This window comes from Mesoplodon densirostris, chromosome 8 (assembly GCF_025265405.1).
Source record: "Mesoplodon densirostris isolate mMesDen1 chromosome 8, mMesDen1 primary haplotype, whole genome shotgun sequence".
NCBI classification, from domain to species: Eukaryota; Metazoa; Chordata; class Mammalia; order Artiodactyla; family Ziphiidae; genus Mesoplodon; species Mesoplodon densirostris.
In genome coordinates this window covers 39,790,114-39,813,025 of record NC_082668.1, presented here as the reverse complement: position 1 = coordinate 39,813,025, position 22,912 = coordinate 39,790,114, and the positions used below count along the sequence as shown (strand labels likewise).

Here is a 22,912-nt window from a genome sequence, read left to right as displayed (position 1 = left end):
TGGGCTGAAACTACCTATCCCGGCATGCCCCGCTCGCGAGCACAACGAAGATCTGTAGTCGTGCGGGTCACGGGGCTGCGCGCTCCGTGCGCGCCCCCGGGTAGCGGCCTGGGTCCCGCCCGGGGCGGAGGGCCCTCCAGGGCCGGGAAAACTGTGATTCCCGGCATGCCCTGCCACGGGTGCGCCTGCGTACGGGAGCTACCGCGCGGGAGAGCGGGTAGGTTTAAGCGCTGTCTTAGTTCTATAGAAACCAGCCCACTTGCTGCCGGATAGAGCCACAGGCGGACAGATGGACTGTGGGGTGAGGCTACGGGGCCCTGGGAGGTCCGGCGTCCGCGGGGGCGGGTCGGCAGTTCAGATAAGGTCCCAGTCATCTCTCCCTGCCGCCCTCTCCCCTAGCTGGCGGAGTTTACTCTTGCCCCCTGGACCTCAGGACCCTGATTAATGGCGCGTCTGCGCTGGATGCCGGTGAAAACCGTTTAGGAGCGAGGTTTGCATTGACCTGGCTCCAGCGGGGGAAGGATAGCCACCAGAGAGGGTCGCGCATAAGCCCCAGTCCGACTTTTCTTTATTTATATGTTAGGTTGGCGTTATAGGTTCCTGGGAAAGCTATTCCGTTAATTTTCTGGTTTTGCCACCGGTTATCTTCCCTGGCCCACTCGTTAGAACGCAGGTGTCAGGAATTTACATTCGTTCATTGCTGTTTCCCCAGCTCCTACCAATTAGGCTGGAACAAAGTTAAATTTTTGTTGAACTATACCGCTGTTTGCCACCCACAATGTCCCATGTACTGTCTGGGCTCTGAAGATAGAAAATGATTAAGAATCTGAGCTTACTGAGGTGAAGCTCGGGTTAGTCTGGCTTGAATGCTCCACACTGATCTTGGAGCGCCCAGGACTAGGTCCTTGAATCTTTTCTGTTCTCTGTTATCCAGTCTCCGCGGCTTTAAAAGCCATGTATATATGGACAACTTCAGAATTTATATCCCTTATTTGGAGTCAGGGGAGAAAGGTCCACCTTTCTCCCCTGACTCCAAATCTACAAGTTCAGTCAGGTATTGGGCATCTTTCGTGTTTTAAATTTAACATTTCCAAAACAACTCTTGATCTTTCCCCCTGAAACTTGTTCTTCCTAAAGGCTTTCATTGTCTCAGTTAATGGCAGCACCGTGCTTCCAATGCATCCTTTCTCATCTAATCTATCAACCAAACCTATCTTTAAAATATGTCTGGACTCTGACACTTCTTACTGTTCCGTTGCTAGCACCCTGGTCCTAGCCAGCGGCATCTCCCCTGGGTTATTGTAGCAGCTTTACAACTGGTCTTCCTACTTTGCTGTTGTCTTTCTACCATCTCTGCCTGGCTACCATCTAGGCAGACCGATCCAGTTAAAAATTAAGGTAGATCACAACACTTCTCCACTCTAAGCCCTCCAATAGCTCTGAAAGTAAAGGCAGACCTTTACAATAGCCTTTAAGGCTCTATGTAACCTGTCCTGTTATTACTCTCTGACCTTATCTCCCACTATTCTCTCCTTCACTTCGTGCTTCCCAGTCAAACTGACCTCCTTACTGTTTGTGGACCCATCAGGCCTTCTGACTTAGGGCCTTTGCACTCTCTGTTCACTCTTTCTGGACCTTTCTGTCCCATCCTTATGTCACTCCTGTACCTCCTTCCCAGGTCTTTGCTTAAATATCATCTCAGGGAGGTTTCCTTTGACCGCTCTGTTTAAATTGGAAGCCTGCACCATAGCCTCCCTCCCATCCTCTTTCCTACTTTTTCTCCATTGTACTTATCACTGGTGAACAAACTATATATTTTACTTATTTCTTCAACTGGAATATAAGCTCCAGGAGGGCAGGGAGTTAGTCTCTTTCGATCATTGCTGTATTCCCTGGTGTCAAAACAGTTTCTGGCTCATGGTAGGCATTCAGGAAACGTTTATTGGACATATGAGTGAATGAAGAAAATATTACCAAATTATTTTCCAGTGGCTGTGGTAAGCAACACTGAGTTCCTGGCCTGTTACTTTGGAACCAACAGCATATAGTTGTAGCTATTGCCAGATATAAGAATGGAGCCTGTGCCTACAGAAGCAAGTGTTGCCTTTTCAAAGCCACCTGGCTTTTACTAGTATATTACTTAGGACATTTGTCTTATTCATGCCATGCTTTCAGTGAGGTAACCTGAGCTCTCTGGAAATACTTGCCCTAAACATAGAGACAGCACTGTATTAATTTGATAATGATATATTTAGGAAAGTAATTGTGAATTAACTTTTTTAAAAATAAAAGCTTATATCTTCCTATTTTTATTCTCGTTGCTATCAAGCATCAGGACTTAGGTTCAAGACTGCATTCAATGATATTTACTCCTTTTCAAAAACAGCAAAGCACAGATATGTTCAAGCTATAGTCTCTTTGCTGGAATATTAGCAATTAGAGCTAAGTTCTCTTCTTGTAAGAAGAGTTATGGCTTCTATCCCCATAAGTTATAGATAGAGTTGAAAGTCTGTAACTTCTTAATAACATATAGAGTTATAAGTCTGCTGAGCATGGAAGTCATAGAGTTACGGCCACTGGCCTCCAGGTGGCCTGCGGATTGTGTGTGGAGGCATGGTGTTTCTGTTACCCTTTCTTGGACCTGCCAGATAAGGGAGGAGAGGCAGGGGTATGAGCAACTGCAGCGAAAATGAGAATCTCTCCTGACTCTAAACCTCAAATCAACGGATTCACTGGATCCCAAGTTCTTACTTTACTCTTCCTTTAGCAGGCTCGCAGGTACTCAGGGACTTCCTGGTGGATATTAAGGCTGTCCTGCTCTTGCTACTGGGCCACCATTGCTTCCATTTTTGTTTCTGAGGGCTCTCCTGACCTTGACATTGCTTTTCTCCCCATGTGGTGAGGGGGTAGGGAAGAATTTTCAACTAACCCTGAGACCTGTTTGTAATAAATCCTCAAAGGGTAGATTGTCTTGTTTCGTTTTTGAATCCACTTTGATGACCTGAACCTCAGTGACTGACTAAGAGGATATTTCAAGGACAACACCATGTATTTCACTCAAAAGCTTTATCCTCTGCCCACCGTCAGTCAGTGTCCCAGGCGCCTCGATCTCTCCCTCCGTAGGATGAATTTTCTATAAACCTCCTCTCCCTCAAAGGCTGGGGGCCAAGTTTCTTCTTCTTTTTTGTTTGAGAGTATTTTTTCTCTCCAGAAGCCTGAGACGCTCCAGTATAGATCAGGTTCAGGTGGGTGTGAGTGATGATGCCAATCAAATTCTTACCTAAACATATCTAGACTTACTTTCTCTTTTCTGAGAAAATGAAGCCATTTAATTTGTGTTGTTTTCCATCTTGTTTTTATGGCTGAATGCGCACACATACCCTGTAAGGTTATGTAAGCATTTTATATCTATTTTGGGTACCTTGGGGAAATAACAGCAAAACTATGACATTTCGACAATTACACAAAAGAATTTTAGGTGGGAATCTGCATCTTATTAAAAATATGTGGGAAACTTGTACTCCATTTTCTGTATTTTTTTTCCAAAAATGAACTTTTATATTTGTGTTAGTATTATGGATCTGACTTCTGACATAAATTAATTAGACAGTCCTTTATATTATAACCAGCTCCCTGGGCCTAACAAGTTGCCACAGAAATTGCCCTCCCCTCCCACCCCCGGCACCGCTTGTCATTTTCTTTACCTCCTCCTTCTTCCCATTTCTCTACCAACTATTATCTGGGACGACTATGTATTCCAGGACTGCTCTTGTTGCAAGCAACAGGGAAGTGTGACTAAACAGAAGTTTATATTTCTCACATAAGCAAAGTTTGGAGGTTACTAGTTTTATTTCAAAAAGTCAGGTTAATCTGAGCTTCTCTGGCCTTTTCCTTGTTTCTCAGATGCTGGTGATCCCCGACCCTTTGTTTACATTTAACGGTGAGGTACTGCATGGCTGACTTAAAGAGAGCCCTCAGAGCTCCGGGCATCCTACAGGGGAAGGAAAGGACAGGTGCCATCATTTCTGTTCTTTTTATCAGAAAAAAAAAAAAAAGTCTTCCCAGAAGCTTCTTGCAAACTTCTGCCTAAAGTCTCACTGGCCAGGATATGTCACATGGATGTGCCAGCTATAAGGGAGGGTGGAGACATGAACTTTTCAACTGCTTTTGGAGGGAGGGCAAAGGAGCCAACTGCCTGTCACAAACCCCATTAAACACCCTTTCCGTACTTTTTCTCCCAACCCCAGGCCTGGTTTATTTCTATGTTGGCAGTAGCCAGACAGCAGGTGACAGAAAATGGAATGGAGGGTAAACCCATCTGGTGTTTCTTCACTGTTACCTCTCTCTTTTCTTCCCACCCCACACTATTGGTGGTTCCCCCAACCCTAGCCCTGGTTTCATGGCAGTAGAACTAGCCCTAAGGTTTGTCTTCGAGGCTCTTCTTTCTGTTACCTGAGGGACACTATCCAGGCCCATGTGGTAACCTGAGCAGGAAACTCCAAACCTGGCTTTTTTCAGAAATGTAGATGAACCTTACTTCACATCTTTGTGTATCCAGAGACTCTATTAATATCTGGGTCTACTTTTGTCATTCCCTTCAAGAACGAATTGAAAGCATGAAAAGCAGTTAATAGAAGAGAACTTCTTTACCCCCTGTCCTTAAGCTGATTGTTAACAGAAAATCTAAAGAATTCAAAAAGGTTATATGTGTCGGAAATGCATTCTGTTTTATAGAGGAGCACAAAGGAGAGAAATCTTGGTCAGGAGCATAAAATAAGAATAAAAAGAAAATTTGTACCCTTTGACCTACATCATTCCATTTCCCCTATCTTCCAGCCCCTGGCAACCACCATTCTATTCTCTGTTTCTATGAAATCAGATTTTTTTGTTTGTTTGGTTTTTAGAGTCCATATATAAGTGATAACCACACACTGTTTTTTCTCTGTCCAGCTTATTTCACTTAGCATAATGCCCTCCAGATTCATCCTGCAAATGGCAGGATTTCCTCTCATGTGGCTGAATAACATTCCATATATATATATATATATATATATATATATATATATATATATATATATATATAAATCACATCTTTATCTGTTCATCCACTGAAGGACGTTTAGGTTGTTTCCATCTCTTGGCTATTGTGAACAGTGGTGCAGTGAACATGGATATGTGGATATCTCAAGATATTGATTTTAGTTCCTTCAGATATATACCCAGGAGTGGGGTTGCTGGATCATATGGTAGTTCAAGTTTTAATTTTTTGAGGAACCTCCATACTGTTTTCCATTATGGCTGTACCAGTTTACATTCCCACCAACAGTACATAAGGTTCCCTTTCCTCCACATCCTTGCCAACGTTTGTTATCTGTCTTTTTAAAACTAGCCATTCTAACAGGTGTGAGCTACTATCTTGTGATTTCGATTTGCATTTCCCTGATGATTGGTGATGTTGAGCATCGTTTCATGTACCTGTTGGCCACCTGTATATTTTCTTTAGAAAAATGTCTATTTAGGCCCTCTGCCCATTTTTTAATTGGATTATTTCTTCCTTTGCTACTGAGTTGTATGAGTTCTTTATATATTTTGGATATTAACCCTTTATCAGATATATGGTTTGCGAATATTTTCTCCCATTCTGCAGGTTGCCTTTTCAAATAAGACATTCTGAGGATCAAACGTATAACATGGTGACTATAGTTAATAATACGGTATTGTATACTTGAAAGTTGCTGAGAGTAGATCTTTAAGTATTCTTACCACAAAGAAAAAAAGTTACTTACATTAACTATGTGAGGTTGTTAATTATGTGGATGTATTAATTATTTTGATCTTGGTAACCATTCTGCAAGGTATATGTATATATAATCATCATGTTGTACACTTTAAATGTATACAATTATATTTGTCAACTATTCCTCAGTAAAGTATTTGTTTGTTTGTTTGGAGTTTGTTTTGTTTTGTTTTAAGTAAAAAGAGAGAAACAGGCCGTTCTCTGGAACCAGTGGGGGAAAGACAGAAGGTGGTTAGAGAGCTGTCCTCAGTGGCTGTAACAGTGTTACACTGGCAAGAAGCTCAGCCTTTCCGCTGGTGCCCCCTTAAATCCTGCCACCAGTTTTAAGGCTTCTTTAATTCCTTCCCTGGGTCCTGGGGACCACCTTTAGTGACTTGAACCTAAGGGAGTCCCCACTTCCATTGCCTGGGATACCTCGGGGAGGCATCTAATCACACAGCAAGTGGGAGAGAAAGTTGTATTACGAATATCCCAGGTGGGGCCTTTGTGAACACATTCCCACAGATACACTATTGCTAGTGATGCTTAAGGTTTATGGTTTGATTAGTATAGAACTGTCTGTACAGGATAGAGTTGCAGGAAAATGTCCTTAAAGTTTCCACCAATGATCTTGTCATTGAACTTTGAGCACATGATTCATTTAAATGTTGGGACTTCTTATAAGCTGATTCTGCTTCTGTCACTAATACCTGAAAGAGTAGTCTCACTACTCCCATTTACTCTCATGTGGTCTTGCGGGAGGAGTCTGGAAATTTGATGTCAGTAAGTGTAAGAGTCTTTGCTATGAAGTTATGTTTGCAAGTTCTTTTTAAAAGTCATTGCTTCAAGGTAGTTGGTAAACCTATTTTATGACAACTGCTCGGAGATCCAAGTACTGTAGAGTGTTGTTTTGTTTTGTTTTCAGAAAGGTTGGATGGGAATACGTTAAAATGAAAATGGCTGGCAATGAAAAGAGGTAATAACTCCTTCAGCCAAGTCATAGGTCCTAGTGTATGTCTAATAGTAGCAGACAGGTTAGACTAGACTGTGCTGCAGTAACAAACTACCTAACAATCTGCGGCTTATAACAACATTAGTTTCTTGCTCACTCACACTGTATGTCAAGGATGGGCCATGGCTCTGCTCACGTAATCTTTACTCTGGGATCTTGGCACATGGAGCAGGCCCTATCTGGGATGTTGCTCATCACATGGAGAAGGGAAAAGAGATGATGAATGACAAGTTGGCTCTTAAAGCTTCTACCCACATTTAATTGACCAAAGCAGGACACATGGCCATTTCCAAGCTCAACAGGACAGGGATGTATAATCCTCCACACGAAGGGGCAGTGGCCATTCTGAACAATAATAGAACCGACTACACTAATATTGTGACTTTAATCTCAGGTGCATATGGAAACTACAATGTCCAGACCAGTCCTCTCTCCAGCCTGCGTCAATGCTACAGCTTCTGAAACATTCACGGTACTTCAGCAAAGGATGAGAATAGTTGAGGAACAGACCAGTTCTCTGAGGGATGACCTAATAATGTTGGACTTTGGTGAAAAAAGGTAACAAATTGAAAAATTGTGTTACAATATCTTTGTAGGTTGAAGAATTTTGCCTCACTGGTTACTAATAAGGAGTCACAGTGTGGGTGGTTTGGCAGGTGAAATAGGTACTTAGAAAAGAATTGAGAAATAACATTAGAATATTAATTAGAAAATATTTGCAAGATAAAGAGTTGTCCTCCTGTAATGGAGCTACTACCACTATTCTAAACAGATTTTTAAAGTGTGTTAATTAGGTGCACAAACTTTGATATCCTATTCTCCTTCAATACTTGATTAAAAACAAATGTAATTTTTTACATAATTAGAAAAAAATTTGGGGGCCTTTTTTAAAATTAAAAATAGACTTTGATATTAGTTAAGGTGAACATCTACAACTTGATTCATGCCATTAATATGGTCTGTATTTTCTTTCTCCAGATTTATTGTAAATTAAAAGAGAGGTTATAAGTCTTAAAAGAAATTCATAGTTTAGAATGAAGTACTCAAAAAAAGAAGTGTGTTTTTCCTTTGTGTTCCTGAAGAAGTTATTGCCATTAAAAGTTAGATTGTCGGGCTTCCCTGGTGGCGCAGTGGTTGAGAGTCCGCCTGCCGATGCAGGGGACGCGGGTTCGTGCCCCAGTCCGGGAAGATCCCACATGCCACGGAGCGGCTGGGCCCGTGAGCCATGGCCGCTGAGCCTGCGCGTCCGGAGCCTGTGCTCCACAACGGGAGAGGCCACAACGGTGAGAGGCCCGCGTACCGCAAAAAATAAATAAAATAAATAAAAGTTAGATTGTCAAAAGGCCTTGAGGAATCTGGGTGCTTAAGTGGCCAATGTTGAATTTACTGGTGTGATTTTCTTTAAAATTATGTATATATTTCCTGAATGTCTCTTACAAAGACCTAAAATTGGTATAGTTGGTATTATAGCACACGTAGAAAAATAACTCTTCAGCAAAGATTAAATTTGTACCAGTGTTGAGTATGTTAGAACAAAATGGGAATGTTTATTATCACTTTGTTTAAAAGTTTTCTAAAAAGGATGTGAAATACTGCCTCCATACTAACTTTAATTCTTAGTTTACCATTATAGAATTAGCATTTAACATGTTTTATATATCACTTGCTTTTACATACAAAATAAGTTTACAAAAAATTCCGATGAAAATAACCATTAAAAAATCAGTGGTCTTGGGCTTCCCTGGTGGCGCAGTGGTTGAGAGTCCGCCTGCCGATGCAGGGGACACGGGTTCGTGCCCCGGTCCGGGAAGATACCACATGCCGTGGAGCAGCTGGGCCCGTGAGCCATGGCCGCTGAGCCTGCGTGTCCGGAGCCTGTGCTCCGCAACGGGAGAGGCCACAACAGTGAGAGGCCTGCGTACCGCAAAAATAAATAAATAAATAAATAATCAGTGGTTTTTACCCATCCCACATTGGTCTCATCCTCTTTACCTAATCGTGCTCTCTGTGTTTAAATTTGCAGGGGCTATCAGATACTAGTTAACTAAAGACTATAGTTTTTATACTCAGTAGAAGTGTTACATTGATTCGATGGTTGGGATTACCCTATAATATTGTTATATTGGGATCTTTGTCCAGAGGCCACTTGGAAACTCCAAAATGTTTAGAAGAGCCTGTGAGCCAGGACATCATTAGCCCTATCCAGAATGAAATAATTTGTTTAGGAAAAACAGATATTTTATGGAAGAACTGTGAGTTTCTGGTAAATTGAATGTGCCGTCTGGAAAGCCTCATCCAGTCCTTGAAGATGAACATCCTCGTCTGCAAACTGAAAAAGATTTGAACCCACAGAAAACAGGTATAGAGAGAAGAGGGTCATCAGAAATTCGGTCCTGTGTGGGTGCTTGATGAGTTCATGATTCTTTTCCTTTCCTGACCTTCTTTAAACTGCTTGATGACCCTCCTGTCCTGTCTGATAGATTTTCTGAAGGAAAGACTGAATACAATACAGGAGGAGCATTCCAAGGATCTGAAGCTATTGCAACTGGAAGTGACGAATTTGTGCCAGCAACTAAGAGATGTAAAAGAGAAAGAAGGCACGGCACAAGATGAGGTGCAAAGGTTGACTGTGACTCTGCAGCTTGCCTCAGAGACAAAGGTTTGAGTCCAGAGTTCTGGAATACAAACTCACTGTTAATGTGTTAGCTGGAGGAGGCAACAGACCCATAAAGCTGACTTTTAAAAATAGGTGATGTTGGTGTGAGGATTCTTGACATCTGAAATTTATCTACATCGATAGCCTATAACATTGTGTGCTGTCAGTAACTGAGTATTTATAGATTCCTACCCTCTACCTGTGACTGTGTGGATCCAGAGATATGAGGGAGTCTGTGCTCTTCGAGAGCTTGTATGCTAGCTGGGAGAACAAGGCACAGCAGGGGAAACTAAAGAGAGAAAAGAAGGGTATAAGAAATATTAAAGGACAGTGTAGGACAATAAGCAGATATTGCCAACTAAGTGTTCTGTATGCAGGTGGGTTTGAGAAGGTGCGCATGTCCTGTCTAGAATAGATTAGGCTAGGCTTCAAGGAGAAGACGGGACTTGAGATGAGCCCTTAGAAGGCAAAGCAGTGAAGTGAGGACATTTAAAAGACCACACACAGAGGCAGCAAAAGATAAGACTAGGGAAAAAAAACTAATGATTTTGTTTTCCCTCCACAGGCCAGGCAGTGTAACAGATGTTATTTTGTTTAAAACATGTTTTGTTTAATCTCTGCAAAACCTCAAGATGTAGGATATTGTTGTCTTTTTTTTTTTTTTTTTGCGGTACGCGGGCCTCTCACTGTTGAAGCCTCTCCCGTCGCAGAGCACAGGCTCCAGACATGCAGGCTCAGCAGCCATGGCTCACAGGCCCATCCACTCCGCGGCATGTGGGATCTTCCCGGACCGGGGCACGAACCCGTGTCCCCTGCATCGGCAGGCGGACTCTCAACCACTGCGCCACCAGGGAAACCCTATTGTCTCTATTTTAATGATAAGTGTACTGGGGCTCAGAGAGAAGTCACCTCTCTGAGATCACACTTGCCTGTTTTCTTCCTGTAACTCAGATTTGAACCTAGATCTTTCCCTTGGGTGCAGTTAGGAGGCAATGCATAAACTAGCTGGACAGGAGTGAGGATTTGTTTGTGTAAAATAAGTTGGAAATTGGCAAGGGATAACGTCATAGAGGATCTCAAAATCAAGAATAATTAAGTAGTTGGGCTTGATCCTATGGGGAGTGATTAAATTTTTGATAAGAAAGTGACATAATGAAAAGAAGAAAACTAATCTAGCAGTAGTGTAGAGTATCAATTATAGGAGAAGAGATTGGAGATAGGAAAACCCATTAGGAATCCATTGCCTTATTTGAGACACAGACCTTATTAGGTCTGAACTACGGTTGTGGCATTTTGAGAGGAAAGATATGTTAGAATGTGGTATTGGATAGGGGCTGAAGGTAGAGAAGAAGGCAAGGACAGCTTTGAGTTTTTACATCTTAGATTGTAGTGCCATTAATAATAATATAAAAGAGAATGAATAGTGAAAATGTTATTTATCTGGCAATGAGATACTTTGATTGTTTGCAAACATGATGTTGTCTGCTTTGCACTCAGTATTATCTATTTTTATTTCCTGTATGGATGTTTAGAAATTCTTTATATGAAAAATAATTGCTGGTTTAAAATAGACCATTTTAACAAAGTAACTTTCTTTTTACAAAAATGCTATTTTTCTATGATGTAAACAATTGTTAGGTGGCAGATTTTTAAGGAAGTTTATTGTATTTAAGACTCTGTATCCTTTGTGTGAGAGGAACCCAAAGAGGGTTCACATTTGTTTTAAAGCATATAGCCCTTACCTGTTCACAACTCTGCTACTTTTAGTTTATCTTAGAAAGAGATGTCAATATAGGCATTTTTCAGGGTTAATAAAATTAACTTTTCACAAAGATTTTTTTACAAATAGAGCTGTATGGTTATATTTGAAAATAACCCTCTTAAAACCAGCCAACATCCTTACGACAAATTTTTGCTGCCATATCCACTAGAATTACCAAAAAACATAGTTTCATCTTTGTGTCTGTGGGGATCCGCCCTGAGACCATACTTCCCCTCCTCCCACCCCGCCCCTTTAAAGAAATATGTAGTTTTACCTAGAATCATCCTTAATTAGTGTCTGCATAGTTTTCAAAAGTGCTAGAGACATTATATGTATGCCATTACAAAAGTATTATGAGGCCTATGTATTCTACTGTTTACTATTGCATTAACCTGCGCAAAGTTTATGCATTTTTTATGCGTTTGTCCCTTCCTTCTAAGTCGGGCGTTCTTGGGAGCTAACATTTCCTGAATGGTTTCTTGTCTTGTCTCCTCCCTCCCTCCTTTTCCTCTCCTTTTTTTTCTTTTTTTCTTTCTTCTTTTCTTCTCTCTCTCTCTTTTTCAGAAACCACCTTATCTATTTTTAGGCATTTCAAATTCCTAAAATGTGAACTATTGGGTGGTCTGCAGTTTGGCCCTAAAACGACTCTGGGCTTTCATGGCCTGTTTTTATCTGTACCTTATGATTTTATTTCATCAGAACTTCATGTATTTGGATGGTAATAAACAACACAGAATCCAAAAAAAAAAAAAAAAAAAAGAGAGAATGAATAGTGAAAGCTGTGTTTTTCATCCTCAACTCCTAAGCATAGATAATATTTGAGGCTAGAAAAAATGGAGTACTTAAAAAAATAGGACTATACCCTGTAAGAAAAATGTCTAGCAATTACCAGGTTTTCCTCTGATTACTGAATTTTACATAGGAGGTACATGTGACTAATCATTTTTTAATTATCTGAAAGGGAAAATGATAGAAGTCATGAATGAAAGTAATAAAATAACTTTAAATATCTCATTGTAATAATTACTTTAGACTCATAATAAGAAGTGTTTATAACTGTATTCAGAATAGCATTTATAGGTTGCCCCAAAAAAGTCTAGATTTGAACTGTGATATACCATAGACAGTTTCTTCCTGTCATTTCAGATTATTTAGAACCTTTTCTCCTTCTATTTTTAGAAGAATGCAGCCATTATTGAAGAGGAACTGAAGACCACAAAACGTAAAATGAACCTTACAATTCAGGAGGTAAGATAAAAAGGAAGCTGGAAGGTGAAGGGGGCGTTGGAATTGCAGAGGGGGAAGTCAAGATAGTGGATAGAATGAAAAGAAACCATTGAAGAAGAAAATATGTGGCTGTTTATTAGGAAGATTTAAAAAATATGCCACATGAAGTTATACCTGCCCGTATGTGACATTAAGACTTCCTTTCACCTCAATACTGCCACAAAACCAGAAATAAAAAATAAATGCTCTCTGAGCCGGGAGGGAAACAGTTACCGTGAAACTCATGCAGTTGCCCATATACTAGAGTTAAGTGGACATAAAAAGACCTTTTACACTAAAGCTGTGTTTAAAATAAAAAGCTTTTAATAAGTCTGCTCATCTAATTTTACCTTAAAACTTTCATTTCAGTCTAAATTTAAGTAGATAACAGATTGGAATTATGGAGTAGGTGGCTGCTAAAAGTTGTTGGACTAAAAATTTGCAGCTGAAAGCAGTGGAAGAGTCAGAAGAATTACCAATTCAATACACCTTGACAGTGGCCTAAAAACCTCAATATTCCCTGACAGAATAATAGTTGACATTAGTCCAAATCAAAGGATCAAGTTATATTTAAAATATTCTGTTATACAAAACAGAAATAGATATACTATTTTAAAAATTATGAATTTCAGTGTGTTTAGGGTGGTAAGTGTAGCTATCTGGGACATTCTCATGTAGAGTATTTTTTTTTGCCAATAGTTACTTATAAAAGCATGATTGTTCATTGTTAGTTGGAGTATATTGTTTCATGCTTTAAAAAAATATTTTGGCTATTTTAATAGATTCTTTTTAGAGCAGTTTTAAGTTTTTAGAAAAATTGTACAGAAACAGAGTTCCCATATATCCTTTCTCCCCACCCCCAGAGCCTCCTCTGTTATTCACATTCTGTATTAGTCTGTGATGAACCAGTTTTGATACATGATTACTAAATTCACAGTTTAGATTAAGTTTTACTTTTTGGTCATCACAGTATACAGAATAGCTTCACTGCCCTAAAAATGCCCTGTGCTCTACATACACATCACCCCGCACCTCCCTCCCCGACCCCTGTCTTTCCCCAAGCCCCTGGCAACCACTGATCTTTTCACTGTCACTCTAGTTGGAATCATACAGCATGTAGCCTTTTTGGACTGGCTTCTTTCGCTTAGCATATGCATTTAATCCGCCATGTCTTTTCATGGTTTGATAGCTCCTTTCTTTTTATCAGTGAACACTAATCCATTGTCTGGATGTACCGTAGTTTATCCGTTCACCTACTGAAGGACATCTTAGTTGCTTCCAAGTTTGGCAGTTATGAATAAAGCTGCTGTAAGCATTCATATGCAGTTTTTTGTATGGACATAAGTTTTCAACTCCTTTGGATAAATACCTAGGAGTACGATTCATACTTATCATATGATAAGCTTATGTTTAGCTTTCTAAGAAATTAGGGCCTCCCTGGTGGCGCAAGTGGTTGAGAGTCCGCCTGCCGATGCAGGGGATACGGGTTCGTGCCCCGGTCTGGGAGGATCCCATATGCCGCGGAGCAGCTGGGCCCGTGAGCCATGGCCGCTGAGCCTGCGCGTCCGGAGCCTGCGCGTCCGGAGCCTGTGCTCCGCAACGGGGGAGGCCACAACAGTGAGAGGCCCGCATACCGCAAAAAAAAAAAAAAAAAAAAAAAAAAAAAAAAAAGAAATTGCCAACCTGTTGCAGTGGCTATGCCATGTTGTGTTCCCACCAGCAGTGAATGAGAGTTCCTGTTGTTCCACATCCTCACCAGCATTTTGTGTTGTCAGTGTTTTGAATTTTTGCCAATTTTATAGGCATATGTATAGTATCTTGTTTTAATTTGCAGTTTTCTACAGACATGATATTGAGCATCTTTTTATATGCTTATTTGCCATCTGTCTATCTTCTTTGGTGAGGTATCTTAGATCATTTGCCCACTTTGCAGCTGGGTTTTTTTTCTTATTGTTGAGTTTTTAGAGTTCTTTTTATATTTTGGATACCAATCCTTTATCCAGTATATGTTTTACAAATATTTTCTCCCAATCTTTAGCTTATCTTTTCATTCTCTTAACAGTGTCTTTTGCAGAGCAGACGCTTTTAATTTTTTTTTTTTTTTTTTTTTTGCGGTACGTGGGCCTCTCACTGTTAGGGCCTCTCCCGTTGTGGAGCACAGGCTCTGGACGCGCAGGCTCAGCGGCCATGGCTCACGGGCCCAGCCGCTCCGCGGCATGTGGGATCTTCCCGGACCGGGGCATGAACCTGTGTCCCCTGCATCGGCAGGCGGACTCTCAACCACTGCGCCACCAGGGAAGCCCCAGACGCTTTTAATTTTAATGAAGTACAACTTACCCATTTTTTTTCATGGATTGTACTTTTGGTATTATATCTATTAATAAAATATCATTGCCAAACCCAAGGTCACCTAGATTTTTCTATGTTATCTTTTAGAAGTTTTATAGCTTTGCATTTTACATTTAGGTTTTGAATTATTTTTTGTGAAAGGTGTGAGGTCTGTATCTAGATTCTTTGGGTGAGTTTGTGTATGTGTATGTCTAGTTGTTCCAGCACCATTTGTTGAAAAGACTATCCTTTGGATTGCCACTTAACATTATTTTTTTATTGGGGAAGTCTTAATTCTTGGTGCTGTAGTAAAATGTTGAATTTTCATTGAACTTGTCAAGGACCTGAAGAAGGACTGTGCTAGTCAAATAGGGACATTTTGAGGGTATGTGAGGCAGGAAGGATGTATTAGTCTGCTGGGGCTGCCATAACAAAGTACCACAGACTGGTGGCTTTAACAACAGAAATTGATGTCTCAACATTCTGGAGGTGAAAAGTTCAAAATCAAGATATCATCAGCAGGTTTGGTTTTTTCCTGAGTCCTTTCTCCTTGGCTTGCAGATGGCTGCCTTTTTTTCTGTGTCCTCACATGGTCTTTTCTCTGTGTACACATCCCTGGTGTCTCTTTGCGTACAAATTTCCTCTTCTTATAAGGACAACAGTCATGTTGGATTAGGGCCCACCCCAGCGGCCTCATAACTTAAACAACTCTTTAAAGGCTCTATCTCCAAACACAGTCATATTTTGAGATACTGGGGTTTAGGGCTTCAACATATGGATTTCAGAGGGATGCAGTTCAGCCCATAACAAAGGACTATACAAAGGTAAAGTAAATGCAGTATATATCTTTCTAAGAGATAAGAAATACATATATATATATGAAATCTGGTTCTGATGAACATGAAATAGATTAACTGATAGCCCTTCATAATGCTTTAGGGATGAATATCATAGTAGTATAATTATCAAATAAAGATTCCCTTTATAAGGCACTTAAATTATATCTTGAGCAAATTATACTATATAATTCGATGTAGAGCTTAGAAAAGTATATTATGCTACTCTAAATTATAAAGTGATTATAATCTGATACTAAAATAAAACCTGAAAAATATAGCCCAAAACAGAAACTATAACTCATTCTTAAATAAGATTCTAATATTAATATTTAACTGATTATTGGATAAGGAAGGAATTTCTAAGCTTGAAAAGAAGGAACAGGATTATAAAAAGCTCGATAAATTTGACCATATAAAAATTAAAATCTTATATTGTATAAAAAAAGCAAAACTAATAAAATAACAAAAATAACAAAACTAGACAGTTAATAATCGTCCCTTTTAAAGAACTTAAATGACTTAAAAAAAAACAGAGGACAAAGGATAAGAACGGTTCAGAAAATATATAAAGAACTAATAGCCATATTAGAAAATGTTTAATCTCACTAGGAACCAAAGAAATGCAAAAATATTAAGGTGTTGTTTTTCATTTATTAGCAAAGATTTAAGAAAATGATAATCTGTAGTGCTGATGAGATTTATTCAAATACTACTGATAAGATAAAATTGGAAGGAGAATTACAAAATGTATCAAAATTCTAAAAAATGTTTATACCTTTAACCTAGTGATTCCTTTTGTAGGATTTATCCCAAGGAAATCATCAGAAATTCAATGAAAGATTTATTCACAAGCATGTTCAGCAGAACAGTATTTAGAATAACAAAACACTGGAAATATCCAAATGTTCAATATTAGGTGTATGGTTAAGAAAATCATAGAACATTTCCAAAACGGGCTATCTTGTAACTATTTCATGTCAACATATTTTTCATCTCATTTCACTTTTTAAAAACTTCTTAAATTGTTAAATATATCATCCTTCAAGAAAACACATATAAAGTGCATATGTACAATGTAGAGAAGAGTTATAAAGTGTACTCTTACGTCATGTTTACTGGGGTTTAAAAATAGAATTTCTGGAACTTCCCTTGTGGCGCAGTGGTTAAGAATCCGCCTGCCAATGCAGGGGTCATGGGTTCAAGCCCTGGTCTGAGAAGATCCCACATGCTGCGGAGCAACTAAGCCCGTGCGCCACAACTACTGAAGCCCACTCACCTAGAGCCTGTGCTCCACAACAAGAGAAGCCACCACAACAGGAAACCCGTGCACCACAACGAAGAATAGCCCCCACTCACCGCAACTAGGAAAAGCCCACGTGCAGCAACGAAGACCCAACGCAGCCAAAAATAAATAAATAAGTAAATAAATTAAAAAGGAAATTCTTTCAATTTAACGTCACTTCATAAAAGGAACAGCATTTTTCAGTTCCCATTTAAATTAGAAAGGATTATTTTACTTCATGATAAAGGAGACTCTTAACCTTCTTTGTATCTTTATCTGACTCATTTTATAGTCATTTATTGATGGAGATAAGGTCAGTGTACCCAAATTTTTGAGTGTTGTTTTTGTCTGCTGCTTAACAACTACTTCATTATTTGTTTTGATCTTTAAGTTCCAATACATGAAAAAAAAATTCCAGTACATAATTGAAACAGCTTTCAGAGGCATGTTTATAATACTATGGGATGATATGTATATATATATATATATATATATATATATATATATATATATATATATATATATAGGTGAAGAAATCAAACTACAGGAAAATAAAGAGTTAAAAATAAAGTTAGAAAATAGAGAAATACAGAAAATACATATACTAAGACATATTAGTGTTTTTCAAACTTCTTTTGACAGCAATACATTGTAAGACATATTTTACAGTACAACACCATACATACATGCATATACACAAACATTTCATGAAGCAGTACTTACCCTTCCTTACTACTTGCTATGTGCTCTGATATTTTCTACTTTTTTCTCCCCCCTTTTTCAAGTGCTTCTTGCAACTTACTAATGCGTCTTGACCCACAGTTTGGAAAACAGACTTACACAGTAGGAAGATGAGGGTAACAAATTTGTCTCTGCATTTCCTAGAAGGTTATCCGTTAGGGAGAAACAAAAGCATGTTTCTGAGTAGTCATAAATGAACAAAGAATGGGGGTGAGATGGCGTGTCTGGTAAACTTTTCATGGTGACTTTGATCTTTGTTAAACTGCTATGAAGTTCCCTTGGTCTTGCCTAACTGCAGTGTTGCTCTATAGCTAAGGAGACAACTGTCTCAAGAGAAGCACCTAAGGGAATCTCTTGAGAAATCTGGACCAGCCATGCTACTCAAAATTCAAGAAATGGGATCAACAGTGGAGGTGGAACGGAAACAGGTAGAGAGATTTTCTCTCCTTGTTTATGTTGGGAAAGTGAAACCAAAAGGGAAAAGCTAATGTTTTACCTACAAACCTATAGTTTTGCTTATTTCCTCTAGATTTATTAAATTCTTTTCTTTAGTATTCCTCTATTAACATTCTTACTACAATTTTAAAAATTTTAGTGCAAAATAAGAAAAGACTCTGATGCCATTTAGTCCAGCGCTCTTAATTTATGAATAAGGGAGCTAAGGACAGAGAGGTTATTTTGTCTCGGGCTTCACAGAAGTGAACTCTTAGTTCCTGGGAGGGAATCCTTCCCTCTACACCATATAATCTCTGTTACAAGAATTGATTTTGGAAGGCACTGACCTAGTCTCATGTTATATGTATTGTATATGATGTGCATAGAAAAGAAAGATTTAAACTGAGCTGACATTTGAAGCAAGGAATAAGTCAAATAATCAGGAATGTGTTTACACTGCTGTTTTCAAGTCTCATTATTTATTTTAGCATAATGTTTTTGCTTTCATCAAAGTTGTTATTTGAAATATCTATATGTAATTTAGAATATTTTAAATTCTAAGTACCAAGGCAATTAGTAGTTTCAAATCATAATACCTATTATTAGATTACATAATTTTTATTACTTTAATGAGTGCTGTCCTTCTACAATGTCCTTAAGTAGAATAAAGAGGATTCTACTTAAAGAATTTGCAAATGATCCTTTATTGCTATACTTTATACTGCCAATATAGTAGGCACTAGCCACATGTGGCTATTTAAATGAAAAATAATTTTATTTGTTAAAATTACACAAAATTAACGATTCAGTTCCTCATTCACTCTGGCCACATTTTGAGTGCTGTTGAAGAGTGCACAGAAAGTTCTCCTGGACAGCACTGCTGTAAGACACTGCACTCTGTTGAGATCTTTTAACTGTAACACATAAACACCGCTTCTTCCTCCAGGAACATTAAGATCAGAAAAATCTACCTTATACCTGTGCTATAAGTTAGCTTAGTAGAAATCTTTACCTTACAGAAAAGGAGTTTTTCTTATACGATTTCAGGTGCAAATTTTGCAGCAAAACTGCATTGCTGTTTTCAGACCACCCAAGAACTACTGGCACAGGAGCGACAACAGAAAGGAGAGTTGGAGACCGCTACCTCACAGCTCAAGTCTGATCTAGGTACGAAAACAGATGCTAGAAATTACACTTTTGTTAGTTTTTTGAGATTTCATGCGAAAACTCTTAAGATTCCAAATTCTCGAAGTGGCCAGTGTTACTGGTATTTCCCACAGACCTGAATGTAAAAAGTTGCTGATTTCCTTTTTATCTGTGGCACTGAGAAAGACAGAGAATGTTGGTAATAAAATAGAATTTGACCCTCTTAATTGTCAACTTATGTGGATTTTTTTCAGGTTTATTTAACTGTGGACTTGGGAATATTTGGGTTCTATAAATCTAGATTGAATATTGGATAATAGAATGCTAATAAGGAAATGAGGTCATTAATCCTTGCTATCCTACTGATTCTAACGATTTATCATGTCAGACTCTCCATTCTTCAGGTTATCGACCTGTTTTGGTCAACTTGTATTTGTAGAAATGGATAGTTGTAAGGTACCATAGAGAGAAGTTAGATTAACTACTCGTTTGAGGAGGAAAAAACATCTGTTTTAAAAAAGAGTCCTAAAAGGTGACAGAGCTAGGAAACGGAAGTGTCTAGACTTGATCCCAGGTTGCTCAGAGACATGCTTCTTCCAACCCAACAGCCCTTATCAGACGACTGTTTGTTAATATATAATTGTAACAGCAGTTTTCAGGTAGATCTCACTATAGAGATCACACAGAGCTCCAGTGCAGTGCTTTACGCATGAATAACACTTCATGGTTTACACAGGGCTTTCACATACATTATCTCATGTCATACACAAAACTATCTGTAATTCCTAAAGTTACAAAATGAGTAAATGGTGAAGTGAGGCCTCAACCTGGATCTTCTAACTGCAAACCCAGTGTTCTTGCCACTGTGGCCTCCCTGCTCTGTGGCTGTCATGAGGACAGGGAATACCAAAAGGGGAATGAAAATTAGAAAAAAGAAACCATAAAGGGTAACCCATTCAATGCTTTTACTTACTGCTTTTAGCAGAAAGTATTCTTTTTCCATATAGTTGTTGAGTAATGAATTATTCTGTGAAGTTCTCACTGATAATGTCCCTAAATAGTTTTCTGTCTTCCTGTGACCGCATGCCTACAAAAATACATGTTACATTTTATTGTACTACCACATTATCCCATTTGAGCCTTACAGCAAACTAGTGAGAAAGATAAGAAAATATACCCCATTCTACAAAAGGATGAAAAGATCTATAGTGAAGGACCCACAGTAAATAGAATAGCTGGGACTAAACACAGATCTTTCTATTATATTAGTTGTCCTTCTGATTAAGTGATTTTTTAAAATGTTACTTTCTTAAAGGATTAATGCTTTTTGAATTTTGTAAGAATATATGGAAGACCATTAAAAACATTGAGATTAGAATAACAGTAATTCAAATTAACATAAAAAAGGAAGCCTGTCTGAATACCAGCTATATGCTTCATATTGAATAATAGATGCTTTACATGCATGCAATTTTATTACTTTAAGGTACAAATAGTTATTCTAACTATATTAATAAAAGGAATGCCTTTAGATACTTGCTTCAATGAATTTTAAAATGTACTTATTAATAATTATTTATTAGCAATAAACATTATATGTATATATGTGTGTGTATATGTTTGTGTATTAATTAATTAATTAACTAATTAATTAATTAAAGTGATTAAATTGTTCTCCAAAGTAGGATAAACATTCCCCTTTTAGTCTTTCTTTGATTAGTGGAATTTTCAAAATAGATCATGTAGTTTATCTTTTTGATCCTTCACATATGTTAAATTAGAATTTATTTAAAATGAGTCTTGGACTCATTTTCAAGAAGTACAGTTTTTCTGAGTATATCATAAATAAAATGAGTTTTTATGTGTTTTATAATTTTCTGGCTTTAGAATTTTTAAGTGAAACAAAACTAATAGATCCTTATGAATTTTCTATGAAGCCAAACATTAACCTCAGAAAAGTTTATATCTCTTGGCTACTAGTATACAGTGCCAAACTGTTCTCCTATTTCTGCCTTTGGTTTTATTTTCACTGTATATACATACTCTGAGTGGTTTCAAATCTTTTTTTTTTCCTACACCAAATCATCCTCCTGAGCTTCAGATGGTATCTTACTGCCAACTAATCATCTATATTTAGATGCTTTGCAGATACCTCAAAACACATGATGAAAGCTTAAGTCTTGCAGTCATTTTTACTCATTATATCCCCCAAACCTGCTCCTTGCCCTGAATTCCCTGTTAGAATCCACCAACCACCCCCACTGTCCAGGTCTGTACACTAGGTATTTTCCTTGACTCATCTATTGCCTTTACCCCACCAGTCAGTCACCAAGTCCTGATAATTCTCCCTGCTTGCTTTTCACAAGTCTTTTCCTTCTGCATCATTACCTCAGCCAGCTCTCATTGTTTTACACTTGGGTTACTGCAACAGCTACTAAACTGATCTCCCTGTCTTTATTGAGCCTTTGTCAGGGTAATCTAACAAAAGGCTTTTTGATCTTTTTGATTGTGTGCCTCTCTGTCTTGAAATCCCTCGGACTCATTATCATCTGTGCACTGAGTAAAATGTGACCTCATTTGCCATTGTACGTGACTGTGGACTAGTTTCTTGATAATTTCAGGATTTAGTTTCCAGTCTATAAAAATATGATAGAAATACTTGCGGTCTCCTTATTTCTGCAAAATACAGACTAAAACAAATTTTTTTTTTAATCAAAGTTTCTCAGGGAAAATACCATGTGATTTCGATGTACTTGTAAGTTACTATCATCATAGTTATGTGGACTTTTTTTGTTTTTAGTTTCTAGAGATGACCTCATTTCCAAGTTGGTTGAAGAAAATAAGGTAGGTTTTGAGGTTTTGAGTACAGAGGTTTTCTTTCATATCTTCACTAAATAGTATTTCCTCACTCATGTTGGTTTACAGTCCTTCTGATTCTCCTAAAATCTTTATTAAAAAAAGTTTCAGTGTAAATGAGTGTATATCCAGAACTGTTGTCAACTGGGTATTAGGAAATAAATCATTTCATGCAGGTTATTATAGTTTGAAAAAAGGTGAGTTGGCAAACCTAATGAGACTTATTTGCATTTTATACCTATTGCAAATGAATTGCTGTGAAGCTTTTTCTATGAAATGTAAGAAATATTAACTATTTTTGGTGATGGTTTATCAACAACATGAATGTATGTACTTACTACCACTGAATTTAACACTTAACACTTAAAAATAGTTTTAAGTGAACTGTACTCTTAGAAATAGTTAAAATGAGTATAGTGCTATACAGTAGGCCCTTGCTGGTTATCTATTTTATATATAGTAGTGTGTATATGTTAATCCCAACCTCCTAATTTATCCTTCCCCACCCCTTTCCCCTACAGGGGAAAAGAATCTGAAAAAGAATGCATATTGTTATATGTAATTATATAATAATATAATGTATATTTGTATATAATATTAATATTATTATTATTATATATAACTGAATCACTGTGCTGTACACCTGAAACTAACACAATATTGTAAATCAACTATACTTCAGTAAAAAAGACATTTCATTAAAAAGACTTAAAAATGGTTAAAATGATAAATTTTGTTATGTGTATTTTACCACAATAAAAAATAAAAAATAGAATAAATGTTACTACTTTTATATCAAGACATTTCTAAATC

The 22,912-nt window shown here is 38.0% G+C and overlaps 1 pseudogene; it reads left to right on the top strand.

Annotated features, from left to right (window-relative positions):
* Positions 1-241: 241 nt before the first annotated feature.
* LOC132495297 (coiled-coil domain-containing protein 150-like) overlaps positions 242-22,912 on the top strand; it is a 92,271-nt pseudogene continuing 69,600 nt past the window's right edge.